The sequence below is a fragment of the Salvelinus namaycush genome, chromosome 2, assembly GCF_016432855.1.
Source record: "Salvelinus namaycush isolate Seneca chromosome 2, SaNama_1.0, whole genome shotgun sequence".
Classification (NCBI taxonomy): domain Eukaryota; kingdom Metazoa; phylum Chordata; class Actinopteri; order Salmoniformes; family Salmonidae; genus Salvelinus; species Salvelinus namaycush.
In genome coordinates this window covers 56,486,104-56,511,654 of record NC_052308.1, presented here as the reverse complement: position 1 = coordinate 56,511,654, position 25,551 = coordinate 56,486,104, and the positions used below count along the sequence as shown (strand labels likewise).

At 41.8% G+C, this 25,551-nt stretch overlaps 1 pseudogene; it reads left to right on the top strand.

Moving 5' to 3' along the window:
• The first annotated feature begins 11,016 nt into the window (after positions 1-11,016).
• On the top strand, positions 11,017-24,395 carry LOC120022263 (annotated as a pseudogene).
• Positions 24,396-25,551: the final 1,156 nt, after the last annotated feature.

The window sequence follows — 25,551 nt, the reverse complement described above, 5'->3', positions numbered from 1 at the left end:
GCGTAAGGCTGGTGCCATGTAAGCCGGCCCAAGGAGACGTACTGGTGGCCAGATATGTAGAGCCGGGCTTCATGGCACTTGGCTCAATGCTCAATCTAGCCCTACCAGTGCGGGGAGGTTGAATAACCCGCACCGGGCTATGCACACGTACAGGAGACACCGTGCGCTCTACTGCGTAACACGGTGTCTGCCCGTACTCCCGCTCTCCACGGTTAGCCTGGGAAGTGGGCGCAGGTCTCCTACCTGCCCTTGACCCACTACCTTTTAGCCTCCCCCCCCAATAAATTTTTGGGGTTTCTTCACAGGCTTCCGTGCTAGCCGCATACCTTCATATCTCCAGTCTTGAGCTTGATTCTCCGGCTTCCAGCCACGTCTCATTGCTGCCTCCTCATACCATGCTCCTGGGCTGTGGCTGCCTCCTTCCACTCACGAGAGCGGCGATATTCTCCAGTTTGCGCCCAGGGTCCCTTTCCGTCCAATATTTCCTCCCATGTCCACGAGTCCTGGTTCTTTTGTTGCGCTCTCCCACGCCGCTTGGTCGTATTGTGGTGGGTGGTTCAGTAACGGCTTTCCTCCTCCTCTTCATCCGAAGAGGAGGAGCAGGGATTCGACCAAAACGCAGCGTTTTGAAATGACATGATTTTAATGAACAAGACGAAAAAAACACGAAACGAAATACACTTGAATAATTAACAAAATAACAAAACGGAGTAGACAGACCTGGACATGGAACTTACATAAAACACGAAGAACTCACAAACAGGAACAGACTACATAAACCGAGACAGTCCCGTGTGGCGCGACAAACACTGACACAGGAGACAACCACCCACAAACAAACAGTGTGAAAACACCTACCTTAATATGACTCTCAATCAGAGGAAATGAAAACCACCTGCCTCTAATTGAGAGCCATATCAGGTCACCCTGTTACAAACATAGAAACACATAACATAGACTACCCACCCAAACTCACGCCCTGACCGTCAAAAACATACTAAATAACAGAAAACCGGTCAGGAACGTGACAGAGGCAGATATATATTACTACTGTTTAAAACCTAGCAGTACTACTGATTTCTCTGAGAGTGAGGCAGATATATATTATTACTGTGTAAAACCTAGCAGTACCACTGATTTCACTGAGAGTGAGGCAGATATATATTATTACTGTGTAAAACCTAGCAGTACTACTGATTTCACTGAGAGTGAGGCAGATATATATTATTACTGTGTAAAACCTAGCAGTACTACTGATTTCTCTGAGAGTGAGGCAGATATATATTATTACTGTGTAAAACCTAGCAGTACTACTGATTTCTCTGAGAGTGAGGCAGATATATATTATTACTGTGTAAAACCTAGCAGTACTACTGATTTCTCTGAGTGAGGCAGATATATATTATTACTGTATAAAACCTAGCAGTACTACTGATTTCTCTGAGAGTGAGGCAGATATATATTATTACTGTGTAAAACCTAGCAGTACTACTGATTTCTCTGAGAGTGAGGCAGATATATATTATTACTATGTAAAACCTATCAGTACCACTGATTTCTCTGAGAGTGAGGCAGATATACAGCATTTTGCAAAAAACATGAATATTTGTCTCTCTGAAATGAAGCCATCAAGGGATAGTTTAAAAAAAAAATACATCTTTGTCATTGAACAACCCCATGAGATGATTAGATAGTGATAAAACACCAATCTCTTTAAACATTTAACAAAACAATAAAAGCTAATTTACAACATTTCTGAAAATGGATATATAGCGTTTTGGAATGAAACTCTTCATATGTTTCCACATCTGAGCTCAGAGTAGATGAGAGATGTAATGTTTGTCTCTGTTGTGTTGAAGTCCAATCAAGCAGGAGAGACCAGCCTCCCCTGTACCCAGCTGTGTGTCCATGAAGAGTGGCCTGTCTATGGCTGAACCTATATACTTTAGAGAGGGAGACTTTTCTACTGAACAAAGGTAAGAAGAACTCATGGGTCATGGTCAGTGAGTTAAACAACACATTCCCTCCCTGTGTGTGTGTGTGTGTGTGTGTGTGTGTGTGTGTGTGTGTGTGTGTGTGTGTGTGTACTCCCTGGATGAGGATATGTAACCTGGTCCCCCTGCACATTGACTCAGTAGTGGTACTCCTTATAGTCTCATTATTACCTCAACTACCTGGTACCCCTGTACATTGACTCAGTACTGGTACTCCTTATAGTCTCATTATTACCTCAACTACCTGGTACCCCTGCACATTGACTCAGTACTGGTACTCCTTATAGTCTCATTATTACCTCAACTACCTGGTACCCCTGCACATTGACTCAGTACTGGTACTCCTTATAGTCTCATTATTACCTCAACTACCTGGTACCCCTGCACATTGACTCAGTACTGGTACTCCTTATAGTCACATTATTACCTCAACTACCTGGTACCCCTGCACATTGACTCAGTACTGGTACTCCTTATAGTCTCATTATTAACTCAACTACATGGTACCCTGCACATTGACTCAGTACTGGTACTCCTTATAGCCTCATTATTACCTCAACTACCTGGTACCCCTGCACATTGACTCAGTACTGGTACTCCTTATAGTCTCATTATTACCTCAACTACCTGGTACCCCTGCACATTGGCTCAGTACTGGTACTCCTTATAGTCTCATTATTACCTCAACTACCTGGTACCCCTGCACATTGGCTCAGTACTGGTACTCCTTATAGTCTCATTATTACCTCAACTACCTGGTACCCTGCACATTGACTCAGTACTGGTACTCCTTATAGTCTCATTATTACCTCAACTACCTGGTACCCTGCACATTGACTCAGTACTGGTACTCCTTATAGCTTCATTATTACGGTCGGTCACATTTGAGAGTCAGGCAGATATATAGCATTTTGCGGGAAAAAAACATGATTATTTGTCCCTCTGAAATGAAAACATCAAGTGATTTTTAAACAAATACATGTCTGTCATTGAACAACCCCATGCCATGATTAGATAGTGGAAAAATACACCAATCTCTTTCAGAAATGCTTTAAACAATAAAAGCTAATTTACTAACATTTCTGAAAATGGATATATAGCTTTTTGGAATGAAACTCTTCTTATGTTTCCCCATCTGAGCTCAGAGTAGATGAGAGATGTAATGTTTGTCTCTGTTGTGTTGAAGCCCAATCAAGCAGGAGAGAAGAGCCTCCCCTGTACCCAGCTGTGTGTCCATGAAGAGTGCCGGGTCTATGGCTCGTCCTATATCCTTTAGAAAGGGAGACTTTTCTACTGAACAAAGGTAAGAAGAACTCATGGGTCATGGTCAGTGAGTTAAACAACACTGTCTCTAGTCATTTCTCCTCTCCCAATTTTTTGTTGTTGTTTTCACAATCAATTGCTAATCCTTTTGTCCATTTTCATAGTCCTTAAACAATATTAAACAAACACAACATTTCCTCCCTGTGTGTGTGTGTGTGTGTGTGTGTGTGTCTCCCTGGATGAGGAGATGTAATCTCTATCCTGATAGTCACTTTTACCCCTACCTACATGTACACTACTGTTCAAAAGTTTGGAGTCACCTAGAAATGTCCCTGTTTTTGAAAGAAAAGCTATTTTTTTGTCCTTAAACAATATTAAACAAACACAACATTCATGGTGTGTCTGTCTCTGATCCTTCCATATTTATTACCGTGTGTTTATTTACAAACACGCGGTAATGGGGGGAGCAGGAAAAGGGGCTGAGCTGGACCCAAGGAAAGAAATAATAAGTATCCACAAACACCCCTAAGCTAGACTAGCCTACTTCACCAACAGCTAACTAACCAAAAATACAGGGGGTGGTCCAGCCAGTTCTAACTAGTGTTTATATACAAAGTATTCCTACGGGTAATGTATGCCCATGGGCGACTTATCTAGTTACCCCCTTTTCCCACCATCAAACAAACACTCAAACACCATCTCTGATCCAAGATGGCGTAGCAGTGTTTCGTTTCGTCCTCTTGTGTACTTTTGTATTTTTCGTATTTTTTGTATATATTTTTTAAAAAATCTATCTCTTTTCGATTTTTAATTCGATTATACCTTCCGGTAACCTACCTCACCGAATGTGATACGGAATCGCTATTATTTTTTTTACTTTGGAACACATCAAAGAATCACCAGTATCTAACCAGCTAATCAGCTACAAGCTATTTAGTCATTTTTAGCCACTGCTAGCAGCTTTTACCTTCTGCACAGACACCAGCCCTGTTATTAGCCTGGATATTACTCACCAATTTACCAGCATCGGACTGTCTTTCCACAACAACGCCGGATTCCTGCCGTAATCCCTGAGCCACTACTTCTGATCCTCACAGCTAGCTTGCAGCTAGCGCCACTGCCACGAAGCTAGCACCAGTTAGCAAACAAAATTCTACAATACCTCTTTCGCCATCTGGCTTGGATTCTCTGTCGACACGGCGCCCCGCCGCACCACCACGTCTGGTCTGCCAACGAATACCCCATCCGCTTTGCCCTCAACCGGCCTCCGTCTGAGCAGACCCCCTCCGTCTGAGCAGACCACCCCCGGGCTACTAACTTTAAACGCCGCGTGCTAGCGTAGTGGCGGCTTCCCTGCTCCATCTACAGCTGCCCCCTGGACACTATGATCACTTGGCTACATAGCTGATGCCTGCTGGACTGTCCATTAATTCACGGTACTCCATTCTGTTTATTTGTGTTTTATCTGTCGGCTCTGTGTTTTATCTCAGGCTCTGTGTGTAGTTAATCCGACCCTCTCTGCCTAGTCATCGCCATTTTACCTGCTGTTGCTGTGTTAGCTGACTAGCTGCTGTTATCTCACCTGTTGTTTTAGCTAGCTCTCCCAATCAAGGCCTGCAATTACTTTATGCCTTACTGTATGTCTCTCTCAAATATCAATATGCCTTGTATACTGTTGTTCAGGCTAGTTATCATTGTTTTGGTTTGCAATGGAGCCCGTAGTTCCACTCCCCGTACCTCTGAATTCTCCTTTGTCCCACACATGCGGTGACCTCACCCATTGTGACCAGCATGTCCAGAGATACAACCTCTCTTATCATCACCCAGTGCCTGGGCTTGCCTCCGCTGTACCCGTGCCCCACCATACCCCTGTCTGCACATTATGCCCAGAATCTATTCTACCACGCCCATAAATCTGCTCCTTTTATTCCTTGTGATGTGGAGGTAAACCCAGGCCCTGCATGTCCCCAGGCACCCTCATTTGTTGACTTCTGTGATCGAAAAAGCCTTGGTCTCATGCATGTCAACATCAGAAGCCTCCTCCCTAAGTTTGTCTTACTCACCGCTTTAGCACACTCTGCCAACCCTGATGTCCTTGCCGTGTCTGAATCCTGGCTTAGGAAGGCCACCAAAAATTCTGAGATTTCCATACCCAACTATAACACTTTCCGTCAAGATAGAACTGCCAAAGGGGGAGGAGTTGCAATCTACTGCAGAGATAGCCTGCAAAGTCTGTCATACTTTCCAGGTCTATGCCCAAACAGTTCGAACTTCTAATTTTAAAAATTAATCTCTCCAGAAATAAGTCTCTCACTGTTGCCGCCTGCTACCGACCCCCCTCAGCTCCCAGCTGTGCCCTGGACACCATTTGTGAATTGATCGCCCCCCATCTAGCTTCAGAGTTTGTTCTGTTAGGTGACCTAAACTGGGATATGCTTAACACCCTGGCAGTCCTACAATCTAAGCTAGATGCCCTCAATCTCACACAAATCATCAAGGAACCCACCAGGTACAACCCTAAATCCGTAAACATGGGCACCCTAATAGACATTATCCTGACCAACTTGCCCTCCAAATACACCTCTGCTGTCTTCAATCAAGATCTCAACGATCACTGCCTCATTGCCTGTATCCGCTACGGGTCCGCGGTCAAACGACCACCCCTCATCACTGTCAAACGCTCCCTAAAACACTTCTGCGAGCAGGCCTTTCTAATCGACCTGGCCCGGGTACCCTGGAAGGATATTGACCTCATCCCGTCAGTTGAGGATGCCTGGTCATTCTTTATTAAAAGTTACTTCCTCACCATATTAGACAAGCATGCTCCGTTCAAAAAATGCAGAACTAAGAACAGATATAGCCCTTGGTTCACTCCAGACCTGACTGCCCTCGACCAGCACAAAAACATCCTGTGGCGAACTGCAATAGCATCGAAGAGCCCCCGCGATATGCAACTGTTCAGGGAAGTCAGGAACCAATACACGCAGTCAGTCAGGAAAGCAAAGGCCAGCTTTTTCAAGCAGAAATTTGCATCCTGTAGCTCTAACTCCAAAAAGTTCTGAGATACTGTAAAGTCCATGGAGAACAAGAGCACCTCCTCCCAGCTGCCCACTGCACTGAGGCTAGGTAACACGGTCACCACCGATAAATCCGTGATAATCGAAAACTTCAACAAGCATTTCTCAACGGCTGGCCATGCCTTCCTCCTGGCGACTCCAACCTTGGCCAACAGCTCCGCCCCCCCCCCGCTGCTACTCGCCCAAGCCTCCCCAGCTTCTCCTTTACCCAAATCCAGATAGCAGATGTTCTGAAAGAGCTGCAAAACCTGGACCCATACAAATCAGCTGGGCTTGACAATCTGGACCCCCTATTTCTGAAACTGTCCGCCGCCATTGTCGCACCCCCTATTACCAGCCTGTTCAACCTCTCCCTCGTATCATCTTTGATCCTCAAGGATTGGAAAGCTGCCGCGGTCATCCCCCTCTTCAAAGGGGGAGACACCCTGGACCCAAACTGTTACAGACCTATATCCATCCTGCCCTGCCTATCTAAGGTCTTCGAAAGCCAAGTCAACAAACAGATCACTGACCATCTCGAATCCCACCGTACCTTCTCCGCTGTGCAATCCGGTTTCCGAGCCGGTCACGGGTGCACCTCAGCCACGCTCAAGGTACTAAACGATATCATAACCGCCGTTGATAAAAGACAGTACTGTGCAGCCGTCTTCATCGACCTGGCCAAGGCTTTCGACTCTGTCAATCACCATATTCTTATCGGCAGACTCAGTAGCCTCGGTTTTTCTAATGACTGCCTTGACTGGTTCACCAACTACTTTGCAGACAGAGTTCAGTGTGTCAAATCGGAGGGAATGTTGTCCGGTCCTCTGGCAGTCTCTATGGGGGTACCACAGGGTTCAATTCTCGGGCAGACTCTTTTCTCTGTATATATCAATGATGTTGCTCTTGCTGCGGGCGATTCCCTGATCCACCTCTACGCAGACGACACCATTCTGTATACTTCTGGCCCTTCCTTGGACACTGTGCTATCTAACCTCCAAACGAGCTTCAATGCTATACAACACTCCTTCCGTGGCCTCCAACTGCTCTTAAATGCTAGTAAAACCAAATGCATGCTTTTCAACCGTTCGCTGCCTGCACCCGCACGCCGGACTAGCATCACCACCCTGGACGGTTCCGACCTAGAATATGTGGACATCTATAAGTTCCTAGGTGTCTGGCTAGACTGCAAACTCTCCTTCCAGACTCATATCAAACATCTCCAATCCAAAATCAAATCTAGTCGGCTTTCTATTTCGCAACAAAGCCTCCTTCACTCACGCCGCCAAACTTACCCTGGTAAAACCGACTATCCTACCGATCCTCGACTTCGGCGATGTCATCTACAAAATAGCTTCCAATACTCTACTCAGCAAACTGGATGCAGTTTCTCACAGTGCCATCAATTTTGTTACTAAAGCACCTTATACGACCCACCACTGCGACCTGTATGCCCTAGTCGGCTGGCCCTCGCTACATGTTCGTCGTCAGACCCACTGGCTCCAGGTCATCTACAAGGCTATGCTAGGTAAAGTGCCGCCTTATCTCAGTTCACTGGTCACAATGGCTACACCCACCCGTAGCACGCGCTCCAGCAGGTGTATCTCACTGATCATCCCTAAAGCCAAAACCTAATTTGGCCGCCTTTCATTCCAGTTCTCTGCTGCCTGCGACTGGAACGAATTGCAAAAATCTCTGAAGTTGGAGACTTTTATCTCCCTCAACAACTTTAAACATCTGCTATCTGAGCAGCTAACCGATCGCTGCAGCTGTACATAGTCCATCGGTATATAGCCCACCCAATTTACCTACCTCACCCCCATACTGCTTTTATTTATTTACTTTTCTGCCCCTTTGCACACCAGTATCTCTACTTGCACATGATCATCTGATGATTTATCACTCCAGTGTTAATCTGCTAAATTGTAATTATTCGATTTATCGCCTACCTCCTCATGCCTTTTGCACACATTGTATATAGATTCTCTTTTTTTTCTACCATGTTATTGACTTGTTTATTGTTTACTCCATGTGTAACTCTGTGTTGTTGTCTGTTCACACTGCTATGCTTTATCTTGGCCAGGTTGCAGTTGCAAATGAGAACTTGTTCTCAACTAGCCTACCTGGTTAACCTGTCTAGCCCCGGGGTGCCGCTAGCGGCACACCCCCCCCACCCCCACTGAAAAGGCAGAGCCGCGAAATTCAAAAAAAATATATTTTTTAAATATTTAACTTTCACACATTAAAGTCCAATACAGCTAATGAAAGACACAGATCTTGTGAATCCAGCCAACATGTCCGATTTTTAAAATGTTTTACAGGGAAGACACAATATGTAAAGATGTAAATCTATTAGCTAAACACATTAGCATAATCCACCATTTTTTCTTTGTCCACCAACACCAGTAGCTATCACCAATTCGGCTAAACTAAGATATTGATAGCCACCAACCAAGAAAAAACCTCCTCAGATGACAGTCTGATAACATATTTATGGTATAGGATAGGTTTTGTTAGAAAAATGTGCATATTTCAGGTAGATGTCATAGTTTACAATTGCACCCACCGTCACAAATGGACTAGAATAATTACAATGAGCAACGTGTTTACCTAACTACTAATCATCAAACATTTCGTAAAAATACACAGCATACACTAATCGAAAGACACAGATCCTGTGAATACAGACAATATTTCAGATTTTCTAAGTGTCTTACAGCGAAAACACAATAAATCGTTATATTAGCATAGCACATGTGCAAACATTACCCCAGCATTGATTCTAGCCAAAGAGAGCGATAACGTAAACATCGCCAAAATATATTAATTTTTTCACTAACCTTCTCAGAATTCTTCAGATGACACTCCTGTAACATCAACTTACAACATACATATACAGTTTGTTCGAAAATGTGCATATTTAGCCACCAAAATCATGGTTAGACAATGAGAAAAGTAGCCCAGCTGGTCAGAAAATGTCGTGCGCCATATTAGACAGTGATCTAGTCGTATACATAAATACTCATAATTGTGACTAAAAAATATAGGGTGGACAGCGATTGATAAACAATTTAATTCTTAATACAATCGCGGAATTACATTTTTTAAATTATCCTTACTTTTCAATACAGTTTGCGCCAAGCGAAGCTAAGTCAAAAAAGATGGCGTCCTAAGCCACTAACATTTTTCGACAGAAACACGATTTATCATAATAAATTGTTCCTACTTTGAGCTGTTCTTCCATCAGAATCTTGGTCAAAGAATCCTTTCTTGGGTCTAATCGTCTTTTGGTCGAAAGCTGTCCTCTTGCCATGCAGAAATGCACATTGCGTTCGGCATGAACTGGAACGGTGCCCAGAGATTCACAGTGGCTCAGAAATAAATGTCCCAAAATCGCACTAAACGGATATAAATTGCTATAAAACGCTTTAAATTAACTACCTTATGATGTTTTTAACTCCTATAACGAGTAAAAATGTGACCGGAGAAATATAACTGGCTACACTAATGCTTGGAAAAACAGTAGGTCGGTATCCTTCGCGCGCATGACGCACCTAGAAAAGAGCTCCTACCTACAGGATTTTTTCATTTATAGTGGCTGTGATTGGGCAATCGATACCATTCAAAGCGTCATCACGTAAAGGCATCCAGGGGAAGACGTAAGCAGTGTCCGTATACTCATAGGAATAACAGTGGCCTTAAAACTGACTCCAGAACAGGGGCCAAAATGTGTGAAATCTGACTCCATGTCAGGGAAATTGCTGTAGAATGAGTTCTGTTCCACTTAGAGACAAAATTTCAACGGCTATAGAAACTATAGACTGTTTTCTATCCAATAATAATAATAATATGCATATTGTACGATCAAGAAGTTTGTACGAAGCCGTTTCAAAAATTACACGATTTCCATAAATAGTGACAACAGCACCCCCTAGCCTTAACAGGTTTTAAATAAAGGTGAAATAAAATAAATAAATAAATAACCAAAACCAAAACTCACAGGTGGGGACAAAGTGACATGTAGTTGCAAACCAAACAAGAGATAGACAGAGAGATCTACAGATGACAGAGAGATTGAGCTCTAGAGAAAACAACTGATAGGGTTTTTAAACCAAGGGAAAGGGAATGTGATTGGGTAGGAGAAAAGGAGCAGGTGTCTTTTGATTAGCGACTGATTGATGACTGATTGGGGAATGATGATTGTCACCTGTGAGTAGGGGAGAAAGAGAGAAAATAAATACACACAGAACACTTGTATCCGTAACAGTCCTATTTCAGTATTTAAAAAGTGTGTGTGTGTGTGTGTGTGTGTGTGTGTGTGTGTGTGTGTGTGTGTGTGTGTGTGTGTGTGTGTGTGTGTGTGTGTGTGTGTGTGTGTGTGTGTGTGTGTGTGTGTGTGTGTGTGTGTGTGTGTGTGTGTGTGTGTGTGTGTGTGTGTGTACTCCCTGGATGAGGAGATGTAATCTCATGTTTTGTCCACAGAAACCAACAGGAGAGATCAGAGTCAGAGATTCTCAGTGGTCAGTCTTCCCAGAGTCATCACACAGACCTGGCCTCCATATTCAGTGTATGTGGTCCTGTTATGTACATTTGTTTTGGTTTCGCTCAAGTAAAGTTGATCTGTCAATCATTTATTAATGTGTTAATGAGAAAGAATTTCTTCTCGTTTAACTTATTTACTTGATTTATTTCAGTTGCTTGAAGAGAAAATGATGACATTTGTGAAGAACGAGCTGAAGATGTTCAAGAGGATTCTTAGTCCAGAACTCCCAGAAGGCTTTGAGAGTCAGAAGCAGGATAAGGAAGTGGTGGATGCTGAAGATGAGAAGCAGGAGAGCAGTGCCAGAGAGGGGGCTCTGAAGATCACACTGCACGTCCTGAGGAAAATGAACCAGAAGGAGCTTGCTGACACACTGGAGAAATGTAAGATCTGTCTGCCTCATGTTGAATGCTGTTTTATAACATTTAAAAGCTGTAGCTAAAGTACAGCTAAAGTAGCTGTGTAACTTAATGATATTGTAGCAGCCTTAACACAACACTCAGTGACCTCATCAAGTAGCAGCAGGGATTTGTTGTGGTGATTAATTTAGAGGGAGAATAATATTTAAATAATAAAATAAAATAAAATAAAAATTTATTTAGAGAGAGAGAGAGAGAGAATTAACAATACCATCAATAATAACAATATTAATATAATCAGTCACACCAGTCTGTAATACATTATGAAAACATTTACACATTTATACAGTCATTTAAGAGAATCAATGATTACATGTTAAACTTTACAACAGTCCTACAATACTGTAGGCATTAAAACAGACGTAATATTAATATCCTCTGTGTTATTTCTTCATTCAGATGAGCTTGCTGTGATTTGCCAACGTGAACTCAAATCTAATCTAAAGAAGAAGTTTCAATGTGTATTTGAGGGGATCGCTAAACAAGGAAACCCAACACTTCTCAATAAGATCTACACAGAGCTCTACATCACAGAGGGTGGAACAGGAGAGGTCAATAATGAACATGAACTGAGACAGATTGAGACAACAACCAGGAAACAAGCAAGACCAGAGACTGCAATCAAATGTAACGACATCTTCAAACCCTTAACTGGACAAGACAAACCTATCAGAACTGTGCTGACAAAGGGAGTCGCTGGCATTGGAAAAACAGTCTCTGTGCAGAAGTTCATTCTGGACTGGGCTGAAGGAAAAAGCAAATCAGGATGTCCAATTTGTATTTTCATTCCCTTTTCGGGAAGCTGAATTTGATGAAAGAGGAAAAACTCACTTTCGATTGAACTTCTCAATCACTTCTCAATGGAAACCAAACAATCAAGAATCTCCAACTTACGACAAGTACAAAGTTCTGTTCATCTTTGATGGTCTGGATGAGTGCCGACTGCCCCTAGACTTCAAGAATAACAAGAGTCTGTTGGGACGTCACAGAGTCAACCTCAGTGGATGTTCTGCTGACAAATCTCATCAAGGGAAATCTGCTTCCCTCTGCTCTCCTCTGGATAACTACCCGACCTGCAGCAGCCAATAAGATCCCTTCAGAGTGTGTTGACCAGGTGACAGAGGTACGAGGCTTCAAGTGACCCACAGAAGGAGGAGTACTTCAGGAAGAGATTCAGTGATGATGACATGGCCAGCAGAATCATCTCACACATAAAGACATCAAGGAGCCTCCACATCATGTGCCACATTCCAGTCTTCTGTTGGATTTCTGCAACAGTCCTTGAACACATGCTGAAACATAAGAGAGAAGAGATGCCCAAGACTCTGACTGAGATGTACACACACCTTGTGGAGTTTCATACCAAACAGAAGAATGAAAAGTATCTTGGGAAAGAAGAGACAGGTCCACACTGGAATAAAGAGAGCATTCTGTCACTGGGAAAACTGGCTTTTCAACAGCTTGTGAATGGCAATCTGATTTTCTATGAAGAAGACCTGAAAGAGGCTGGCATTGATGTCAGTGAAGCCTCAGTGTACTCAGGATTGTGCACACAGCTCTTTAAAGAGGAATGTGTGCTGTACCAGGACAAGGTGTACTGCTTTGTTCATCTGAGCATTCAGGAGTTTCTGGCTGCTGTATATGTGTTCCTCTCATTCATCAACAACAAAGAGAATCTAATGGCCGAACCGCAATCAAAGTCCAGGAACCTTTCTGCACTGTTCAGAGACAAGCCTAAAGTTACTGTCTACAAGAGTGCTGTGGATAAAGCCTTACAAAGTGAGACGGGAAACCTGGACCTTTTCCTCCGCTTCCTTCTGGGCCTCTCACTGGAGTCCAATCAGAAGCACTTACAAGGTCTTCTGACAAAGACAAGAAGCAGCTCAAAGACCCATGAAGAAACAGTCAAGTACATCAAGGAGAAGATCAGGGAGAATCCCTCTCCAGAGAGGTGCATCAATCTGTTCCACTGTCTGAATGAACTGAATGACCATTCTCTAGTGGAGGAGATCCAAAGCTTCCTGAACTCAGGAAGTCTCTCAAAACCCAACCTGTCACCTGCACAGTGGTCAGCTCTGGTCTTTGTGTTGCTGACTTCAGAAAAGGAGCTGGATGTGTTTGACCTGAAGAAATACTCCAGATCAGAGGAAGGTCTTCTGAGGCTGCTGCCAGTGGTCAAAGCCTCCAGAGCTGCTCTGTGAGTAAATAAAATGACATATAAGAACTAATCATCAGGAAGCAATATTCAGTTCAGAGAAAAATATGCATAATAATATGTGTATAATATTATATTGAAAAACATATTGAATAAATGCATTGATGTTCACATTAGTATAACATTTTGACCATACAATTCTAGGAGATGGAAGATGAATCTATATGTTGTTTGAGAGAATAAACCAAATGCATCTGCCATTATACTTCTACACTACTCGTTAAAGTAACAGTGTGTTTGTGAAGTCATGATGATCTCTTTGTCAGGCTGTCAGGCTGTGGAGTCACAGAGGAAGGCTGTGCTTCTCTGGTCTCAGCTCTGATGTCAAACCCCTCACACCTGAGAGAGCTGGACCTGAGTAACAATGACCTGAAGGATTCAGGAGTGAAGCTGCTCTCTGCTGGACTGGGGAATCCCCACTGTAAACTGGAGACTCTGAGGTCAGTATTCCTGTAGTTGGTCAACAAGTGATAACTGTTCACCAGATCCACATGTGTTTACCGGGCACACACAGTCCACACCAAATGTGTTTGGACAGTGAAGCTTACAGTTTTACATTTGGTGCTATGCTCCAGCATTTTGGATTTGAGATAGAATGTTTCATATTAGGTGACAGTACAGAATGTCACCTTTTATCTGAGGTTAAAGGTGAGAGGTTAGCATGTTTTGTTAGCATGTTTTGTTGTAGCCTCTGTTATTGGTAATGGTGAGAGGTTAGTATGTTTTGTTGTAGCCTCTGTTATTGGTAATGGTGAGAGGTTAACATGTTTTGTTGTAGCCTCTGTTATTGGTAATGGTGAGAGGTTAGTATGTTTTGTTGTATCCTCTGTTATTGGTAATGGTGAGAGGTTAGCATGTTTTGTTGTAGCCTCTGTTATTGGTAATGGTGAGAGGTTAGCATGTTTTGTTGTAGCCTCTGTTATTGGTAATGGTGAGAGGTTAGTATGTTTTGTTGTATCCTCTGTTATTGGTAATGGTGAGATGTTAGCATGTTTTGTTGTAGCCTCTGTTATTGGTAATGGTGAGAGGTTAGCATGTTTTGTTGTAGCCTCTGTTATTGGTAATTGTGAGAGGTTAGCATGTTTTGTTGTAGCCTCTGTTATTGGTAATGGTGATAGGTTAGTATGTTTTGTTGTAGCCTCTGTTATTGGTAATCGTGAGATGTTAGCATGTTTTGTTGTAGCCTCTGTTATTGGTAATGGTGAGAGGTTAGTATGTTTTGTTGTAGCCTCTGTTATTGGTAATGGTGAGAGGTTAACATGTTTTGTTGTAGCCTCTGTTATTGGTAATGGTGAGAGGTTAGTATGTTTTGTTGTATCCTCTGTTATTGGTAATGGTGAGAGGTTAGCATGTTTTGTTGTAGCCTCTGTTATTGGTAATGGTGAGAGGTTAGCATGTTTTGTTGTAGCCTCTGTTATTGGTAATGGTGAGAGGTTAGTATGTTTTGTTGTATCCTCTGTTATTGGTAATGGTGAGATGTTAGCATGTTTTGTTGTAGCCTCTGTTATTGGTAATGGTGAGAGGTTAGCATGTTTTGTTGTAGCCTCTGTTATTGGTAATTGTGAGAGGTTAGCATGTTTTGTTGTAGCCTCTGTTATTGGTAATGGTGATAGGTTAGTATGTTTTGTTGTAGCCTCTGTTATTGGTAATCGTGAGAGGTTAGTATGTTTTGTTGTAGTCTGTTATTGGTAATGGTGAGAGGTTAGCATGTTTTGTTGTAGCCTCTGTTATTGGTAATGGTGAGAGGTTAGCATGTTTTGTTGTAGCCTCTGTTATTGTTAATGGTGAGAGGTTAGCATGTTTTGTTGTAGCCTCTGTTATTGGTAATGGTGAGAGGTTAGCATGTTTTGTTGTAGCCTCTGTTATTGGTAATGGTGAGAGGTTAGCATGTTTTGTTGTAGCCTCTGTTATTGGTAATGGTGAGAGGTTAGCATGTTTTGTTGTAGCCTCTGTTATTGGTAATGGTGAGAGGTTAGCATGTTTTGTTGTAGCCTCTGTTATTGGTAATGGTGAGAGGTTAGCATGTTTTGTTGTAGCGTCTGTTATTGGTAATGGTGAGAGGTTAGCATGTTTTGTTGTAGTCTCTGTTATTGGTAATGGTGAGAGGTTAGTATGTTTTGTTGTAGCCTCTGTTATTGGTAATGGTGAGAGGTTAGCATGTTTTGTTGTAGCCTCTGTTATTGGTAATGGTGAGAGGTTAGCATGTTTTGTTGTATCCTCTGTTATTGGTAATGGTGAGAGGTTAGCATGTTTTGTTGTAGTCTCTGTTATTGGTAATGGTGAGAGGTTAGCATGTTTTGTTGTAGCCTCTGTTATTGGTAATGGTGAGAGGTTAGCATGTTTTGTTGTACCGTAATTTCCGGACTATAAGCCGCTACTTTTTTCCCACGCTATGAACCTCGCGGTTTATACAATGACGTGGCTAATTTATTTATTTATTTATTTTTCTCACAAGATTCATGCCGCCAAAAAACTGAGCACCGTCACATAATGTGACGTAAATCGAGCGCGCTCAAACTTGCCATCATTCTGATTACGGTAGTCATTTTGTCACCCTCATCATGGCAAAGACACGGAGAAATGCAATAGATGCAGCTTTCAAGTTGAAGGCGATCGATCTGGCTGTTGGAAAAGGAAATGAAGCTGCTGCACGGGAGCTTGGCCTTAATGAGTCGATGATAAGACGTTGGAACTGTGCAGATCCGACTGAAAGCCAAAACAATCGCCACCGCAATGAAGTTTGACTTTCTTGGTAGGCTACTGTTTACTGCTATTTATTTTTTATTTTTGTTACAAGCCGTGTTTCGTTTAAAAGCCTATTTATTTTTGTTACAAGCCGTGTTTCGTTTAAAGGCTGTGTAAAGTTCATTTGTTTCAATGTACCGGTAGGCACCTGCGGCTTATAGACATGTGCGGTTTATTTATGTACAAAATACATATTTGTAAAAGAATTCAGTGGGTACGGCTTATATTCAGGTGCGCTTAATAGTCCAGCAATTACGGTAGTCTCTGTTATTGGTAATGGTGAGAGGTTAGCATGTTTTTTTGTATCCTCTGTTATTGGTAATGGTGAGAGGTTAGCATGTTTTGTTGTAGCCTCTGTTATTGGTAATGGTGAGAGGTTAGCATGTTTTGTTGTAGCCTCTGTTATTGGTAATGGTGAGAGGTTAGTATGTTTTGTTGTAGTGTCTGTTATTGGTAATGGTGAGAGGTTAGCATGTTTTGTTGTATCCTCTGTTATTGGTAATGGTGAGATGTTAGCATGTTTTGTTGTAGCCTCTGTTATTGGTAATGGTGAGAGGTTAGCATGTTTTGTTGTAGCCTCTGTTATTGGTAATTGTGAGAGGTTAGCATGTTTTGTTGTAGCCTCTGTTATTGGTAATGGTGATAGGTTAGTATGTTTTGTTGTAGCCTCTGTTATTGGTAATCGTGAGAGGTTAGTATGTTTTGTTGTAGTCTGTTATTGGTAATGGTGAGAGGTTAGCATGTTTTGTTGTAGCCTCTGTTATTGGTAATGGTGAGAGGTTAGCATGTTTTGTTGTAGCCTCTGTTATTGGTAATGGTGAGAGGTTAGCATGTTTTGTTGTAGCCTCTGTTATTGGTAATGGTGAGAGGTTAGCATGTTTTGTTGTAGCCTCTGTTATTGGTAATGGTGAGAGGTTAGCATGTTTTGTTGTAGCCTCTGTTATTGGTAATGGTGAGAGGTTAGCATGTTTTGTGATAGCCTCTGTTATTGGTAATGGTGAGAGGTTAGCATGTTTTGTTGTAGCCTCTGTTATTGGTAATGGTGAGAGGTTAGCATGTTTTGTTGTAGCGTCTGTTATTGGTAATGGTGAGAGGTTAGCATGTTTTGTTGTAGTCTCTGTTATTGGTAATGGTGAGAGGTTAGTATGTTTTGTTGTAGCCTCTGTTATTGGTAATGGTGAGAGGTTAGCATGTTTTGTTGTAGCCTCTGTTATTGGTAATGGTGAGAGGTTAGCATGTTTTGTTGTATCCTCTGTTATTGGTAATGGTGAGAGGTTAGCATGTTTTGTTGTAGCCTCTGTTATTGGTAATGGTGAGAGGTTAGTATGTTTTGTTGTAGTGTCTGTTATTGGTAATGGAGAGAGGTTAGCATGTTTTGTTGTCTCTGTTATTGGTAATGGTGAGATGTTAGCATGTTTTGTTGTAGCCTCTGTTATTGGTAATGGTGAGAGGTTAGCATGTTTTGTTGTAGCCTCTGTTATTGGTAATTGTGAGAGGTTAGCATGTTTTGTTGTAGCCTCTGTTATTGGTAATGGTGATAGGTTAGTATGTTTTGTTGTAGCCTCTGTTATTGGTAATGGTGAGAGGTTAGTATGTTTTGTTGTAGTCTGTTATTGGTAATGGTGAGAGGTTAGCATGTTTTGTTGTAGCCTCTGTTATTGGTAATGGTGAGAGGTTAGCATGTTTTGTTGTAGCCTCTGTTATTGGTAATGGTGAGAGGTTAGCATATTTTGTTGTAGTGTCTGTTATTGGTAATGGTGAGAGGTTAGCATGTTTTGTTGTAGTCTCTGTTATTGGTAATGGTGAGAGGTTAGTATGTTTTGTTGTAGCCTCTGTTATTGGTAATGGTGAGAGGTTAGCATGTTTTGTTGTAGCCTCTGTTATTGGTAATGGTGAGAGGTTAGCATGTTTTGTTGTATCCTCTGTTATTGGTAATGGTGAGAGGTTAGCATGTTTTGTTGTAGCCTCTGTAACTTTCTCCCTCATTATTATCATGATTCATTCATTATCTTTTTTAATCATGGCATCATATGGATTAATTTAGTAGTGTTTAGAGACATGTTATCTACTCACTTATAAAGAATATTTCTCCAGTCATCATCCACCATTCAGTTACTAATTGACAAAACACAACCCAAAACACATCCAAAACAAACTATGAATACATTAATGTCACCTCATATGAAACATTTGATTTCAAATCCATTAATCCATTAATTTATTGAGTTGGTGTGGGCATTCTATGTTGTTTTTTCTATGTTTTGTTCTATTGTTCTATTTCTATGTGTTTGGCCTAGTATGGTTCTCAATCAGAGGCAGCTGTCAGTCGTTGTCTCTGATTGGGAGCCATATTTAGGTAGCCTGTTTTCTATTGTGTTTTGTGGGTGATTATTTTCTGTTCTGTGTTTTTGCTTCACCGTACAGAACTGTTTGTTTTGTCGTTTTGTTCAGTATTCCTATTAAATCAATATGGACACTTACCACGCTGCGCATTGGTCCTCCTCTTCTTCCACCCACGACGAGCGTTACAGTCCTTCTACATGAACATTCTACTTGTGAATTAACAGTGTGTTTGAAGTCATGATGATCTCTTTGTCAGGCTGTCAGGCTGTGGAGTCACAGAGAAAGGCTGTGCTTCTCTGGTCTCAGCTCTGGAGTCAAACCCCTCACACCTGAGAGAGCTGGACCTGAGTAACAATGACCTGAAGGATTCAGGAGTGAAGCTGCTCTCTGCTGGACTGGGGAATCCCCACTGTAAACTGGAGACTCTGAGGTCAGTATTCCTGTAGTTGGTTAACAAGTGATAACTGTTCACCAGATCCACATGTGTTTACCAGACACACATAGTCCTCACCATATGTGTTTGGACAGTGAAGCTTACAGTTTTAAGTTTCACCTTTAGCTTAAAGGTATTCATACATATATTTTACAGTTGATAAATTACAGCACTTCATGTATCTAGTTCTCCCATTTAAAGAAGTCTTCATTATTTGGACTATTTACTTATATTGTATTAAATTAGTCATAAATTTAGTATTTGGCCCCATATTCCATGCCTGCAGTGATTACATAAAGCTTGTGATTCTACTAACTTATTGAATTCATTTGCAGTTTGTCTTGGTTGTGTTTTGGATGTTTTTCCTAATAGAAACTGAATGGTGAACAATGTCCTGTCATTTTGGAGTCACTTCACTTGTATTGTTAGTAAGAATAGAAGATGTTTCTGAACACTTCTACATTCATGTGGATGCTACCATGATTATGAATAATCATGAATGAATCGGGAATGATGAGGAATGAGAAAGTTACAGAGGAACAAATATCATACCCCCTCTGTTATTGAGAGCCACATTTAAAATGTTTTCTTCACTGTCATTATAGATATGGTGTGGACTGTTTACTCAATACAATCTAAATCTGATACCTCACTGTCATTATAGATATGGTGTGGACTGTATACTCAATACAATCTAAATCTGATACCTCACTGTCATTATAGATATGGTGTGGACTGTTTACTCAATACAATCTAAATCTGATACCTCACTGTCATTATAGATATGGTGTGGACTGTTTACTCAATTCAATCTAAATCTGATACCTCACTGTCATTATAGATATGGTGTGGACTGTATACTAAATACAATCTAAATCTGATACCTCACTGTCATTATAGATATGGTGTGGACTGTTTACTCAATACAATCTAAATCTGATACCTCACTGTCATTATAGATATGGTGTGGACTGTATACTCAATACAATCTAAATCTGATACCTCACTGTCATTATAGATATGGTGTGGACTGTATACTCAATTCAATCTAAATCTGATACCTCACTGTCATTATAGATATGGTGTGGACTGTATACTCAATTCAATCTAAATCTGATACCTCACTGTCAAAAATAGATATGGTGTGGACTGTTTACTCAATACAATCTAAATCTGATACCTCACTGTCATTATAGATATGGTGTGGACTGTTTACTCAATACAATCTAAATCTGATACCTCACTGTCATTATAGATATGGTGTGGACTGTTTACTCAATACAATCTAAATCTGATACCTCACTGTCTGTCTTTTGACTAATACTGCTTTTTAAACTGGTCTGGTCAGTCTACTCAAATATTTGTACTATACATTTTTCTCTCTGCAGTCAATACTTTAATAATTTGTAATTTATAATAATGAAACATTAATTTATGAGTAGATATGGCAGGTTTCAGAACACTGATATATCTGAATATGTTGAAAAAATATACTGCCACTGTTTTCACCACCAGAGAATATCAGTGTGGTTTTAATATGATTTGACTCTTTGCAGGCTGTCAGGCTGTCTAGTCACAGAGGAAGGCTGTGCTTCTCTGGTCTCAGCTCTGAGGTCAAACCCCTCACACCTGAGAGAGCTGGACCTGAGCTACAATCACCCAGGAGACTCAGGAGTCAGACTGCTCTCTGCTGGACTGGAGGATCCACACTGCAGACTGGAGAAACTCAAGTATGTAGAGGGTTTATGTCAATGTTCATATCAGACATGTTTGACTTATCAGGCTGGTTAAGACAAACATTCTTACACTTGGACAAAGTTATGTGTGTGTCCAGTGTGTCCAGTGTATGTGTGTGTGTCCTCTCAAACACAGAATGGACACACACAATAGACACACACACACAATAGACACACACGCTGGACTCACACACACACACACACACACAAACACTGGACAAGAGCTGTTGCCCAATACCTTGCACAGCAGTCGTTTCACCACAGGAAGCTGGAGTTGTTACAGTTAATGAACTGGATATTCTATGTTCATTATCACATATCAATCACACTTACAAAAGGGTTCATTGATTATTATATTGAATAACATATTGAATCAGTGCATTGGTTTTCACATTGAGTTTCTATTGGTCAAAACACAACCCAAAACAAACTGCAAATGTGTCAATGTCACCTCATATGAAACATTTGATCTGAAATCCAAAATGTTGGAGTATAGAGACACATTTAAAATGTTAGCTTCACTGTCAAAATAGATATGATGTGGACTGTATACTCAATACAATCTAAATCTGATACCTCACTGTCATTATAGATATGGTGTGGACTGTTTACTCAATACAATCTAAATCTGATACCTCACTGTCATTATAGATATGGTGTGGACTGTTTACTCAATACAATCTAAATCTGATACCTCACTGTCATTATAGATATGGTGTGGACTGTTTACTCAATTCAATCTAAATCTGATACCTCACTGTCATTATAGATATGGTGTGGACTGTTTACTCAATACAATCTAAATCTGATACCTCACTGTCTGTCTTTTGACTGATACTGCTTTTTAAACTGGTCTGGTCAGTCTACTCAAATATTTGTACTATACATTTTTCTCTCTCCAAGCAACACTTTGATCATTTGTCATTTCTAATAATGAAACATCCATTTATGAATAGATATGGCAGGTTTCAGGACGCTGATGTATCTGAAAATGTTAAAACGTTATACTGCCACTATTTTCACCACCAAAGAATAGCAGTGTGATTTTAATATGATTTGACTCTTTGCAGGCTGTCAGGCTGTGGAGTCACAGAGGAAGGCTGTGCTTCTCTGGTCTCAGCTCTGATGTCAAGCCCCTCACACCTGAGAGAGCTGGATCTGAGTAACAATGACCTGAAGGATTCAGGAGTGAAGCTGCTCTCTGCTGGACTGGGGAATCCCCACTGTAAACTGGAGACTCTGAGGTCAGTATCCCTGTAGTTGGTCAACAAGTGATGACTGTTCACCAGATCCACATGTGTTTACCAGACACACATAGTCCACAACATATGTGTTTGGACAGTGAAGCTTACAGTTTTACATTTGGTGCTATGCTCCAGCATTTTGGATTTGAGGGAGAATGTTTTATATTAGTTGACAGTACAGAATGTCACCTTTTATTTGAGGTTAATGGTGAGAGGTTACTATGTTTTGTTGTAGCCAAATGTTGGAGTATAGAGCCACATTTAACATGTTAGCTTCACTGTCATTATAGATATGGTGTGGACTGTTTACTCAATACAATCTAAATCTGATACCCTACTGTCATTATAGATATGGTGTGGACTGTTTACTCAATACAATCTAAATCTGATACCTCTCTGTCATTATAGATATGGTGTGGACTGTATACTCAATACAATCTAAATCTGATACCTCACTGTCATTATAGATATGGTGTGGACTGTATACTCAATACAATCTAAATCTGATACCTCACTGTCATTATAGATATGATGTGGACTGTTTACTCAATACAATCTAAATCTGATACCTCACTGTCATTATAGATATGATGTGGACTGTTTACTCAATACAATCTAAATCTGATACCTCACTGTCATTATAGATATGGTGTGGACTGTATACTCAATACAATCTAAATCTGATACCTCACTGTCTGTCTTTTGAATGATTCTGCTTTTTAAACTGGTCTGGTCAGTCTACTCACATATTTGTACTATACATGTTTCTCTCTACAAGTAATATTATGATCATTTGTCATTTCTAATAATGAAACATTAATTTATGAATAGATATGGCAGGTTTCAAGACACTGATATATCTGAAAATGTTTAAAAAATATACTGCCACTATTTTCACCACCAAAGAATAGCAGTGTGATTTTAATATGATTTACTCTTTGCAGGCTGTCAGGCTGTCTAGTCAGAGAGGAAGGCTGTGCTTCTCTGGTCTCAGCTCTGAGGTCAAACCCCTCACACCTGAGAGAGCTGGACCTGAGCTACAATCACCCAGGAGACTCAGGAGTCAGACTGCTCTCTGCTGGACTGGAGGATCCACACTGCAGACTGGAGAAACTCAAGTATGTAGAGGGTTTATGTCAATGTTCATATCAGACATGTTTAACTTATCAGGCTAGTTAAGACAAAAATTCTTACACTTGGACAAAGTCATATGCTGACTGTGTGTGTGTGTGTCCAGTGTGTGTGTGAGTTCAGGTGTATCCCTCAATGACTGTCTGTTCTTCTGCTTACCGCTACAGTGTGGAACATGGTGGAGAGAACAGAATGAAACCTGGGATTAGAAAATGTGAGTGTTGACTGCTGTGAAGAATATGACTAAGAATAAGTCTTAATTCAAGTTAAGTCAAAGTCAAAGACCACCATCATTACTTACTTGGTCATATTAAATATCAGCTGTAGTTCTACAGAAGCAGAAATCAGGGACACCAACGTTTACAAAGAGTTGATTTGACAATGTGTGTGTGTGTGTGTGTGTGTGTGTCCAGTGTTCGTCCAGTGTGTGTGTGTGTTTGTCCAGTGTGTGTGTGTGTGTCATGTTCGTGTTACATAAGAAATGTGTGTTTGTGTTCATGATACATACAGCTGAGTGTGTGTGTGTGTGTGTGTGTGTGTGTGTGTGTGTGTGTAATTAATGTGAATAAGTGTGTTTTATATTACCATACAGTTTAACATATGATCATTCAACAAGTCTCAAGTTACCTTAACTTCTCCTTTTGATACCTAGAAACATCTACATTAAATGAATTAGTGAAAAGTGAGTTAACATTCTAATGTGAATGATGATGATTTCTAATATTGTGTCTGGTTTCATCCATCAGATGTCTGTGATCTCACACTGGACCTAAACACAGTAAACAGACACCTCTCTCTGTCTGAGGAGAACAGAAAGGTGACATGGAGGAGAGAGGAGCAGCCGTATCCTGATCACCCAGAGAGATTTGAGTACTGGGGACAGGTGCTGTGTAGAGAGGGTCTGACTGGGCGCTGTTACTGGGAGGTAGAGTGGAGTGGGAGTGGGGCTGATATAGGAGTGACATATAAAGGAATCAGCAGGAGAGGAGGGGGTGATGACTGTTGTCTTGGACACAATGACAAGTCCTGGAGTCTGATCTGCTCTGACGACAGTTACATTGCCTGTCACAATAATAATCCCACTCCCATAGACGTCCCCTCCTCCAGCTCCCACAGAGTAGGAGTGTATCTGGACTGGCCAGCCGGCACTCTGTCCTTCTATAGAGCCTCCTCTGACACACTGACCCACCTGATCACATTCACCTCCACATTCACTGAGCCCCTCTATCCAGGGTTTAGGGTTTGGGGTGAAGGCGACTCAGTGTCCCTGAAATAATAACCTGACACACACACACACACACACATTGGACACACACACACACACTGGACACAGACACACACGCTAGACACACACACACACACACTTTGAAATAATAACCTGACACACATACACCAGACACACACACACACACACCGGACACACAGACTGGACACACACACACTGGACACACACACACTCACACTGGACACACACACACACACACTGGACACACACACACACACACTCACACTGGACACACACACACACTCACACTGGACACACACACACTCACACTGGACACACACACACTCACACTGGACACACACACACTCACACTGGACACACACACACACACACTGGACACACACACACACACACACTGGACACACACACACACACACTGGACACACACACACACACACACACTGGACACACAGACTGGACACACACACACTGGACACACACACACTCACACTGGACACACACACACACACACTGGACACACACACACACACACTGGACACACACACACACACACTCACACTGGACACACACACACACTCACACTGGACACACACACACTCACACTGGACACACACACACTCACACTGGACACACACACACACTGGACACACACACACACACACACTGGACACACACACACACACACACTGGACACACACACACACACACACACTGGACACACACACACACACACACACACACACACTGGACACACACACTGGACACACACACACACACACACACACACACACTGGACACACACACACACACACACACACACTGGACACACACACACACTGGACACACACACACACACACACTGGACACACACACACACACACACACACACTGGACACACACACACACACACTGGACACACACTCACACTGGACACACACACACACACACACACACACACACACACACACTGGACACACACACTCACACTGGACACACTCACACACACTCACACTGGACACACACACACACACACACTGGACACACACACACACACTGGACACACACACACACACTGGACACACACACACACACTCACACTGGACACACACACACACTCACACTGGACACACACACACACTCACGCTGGACACACACACACACTCACGCTGGACACACACACACACTC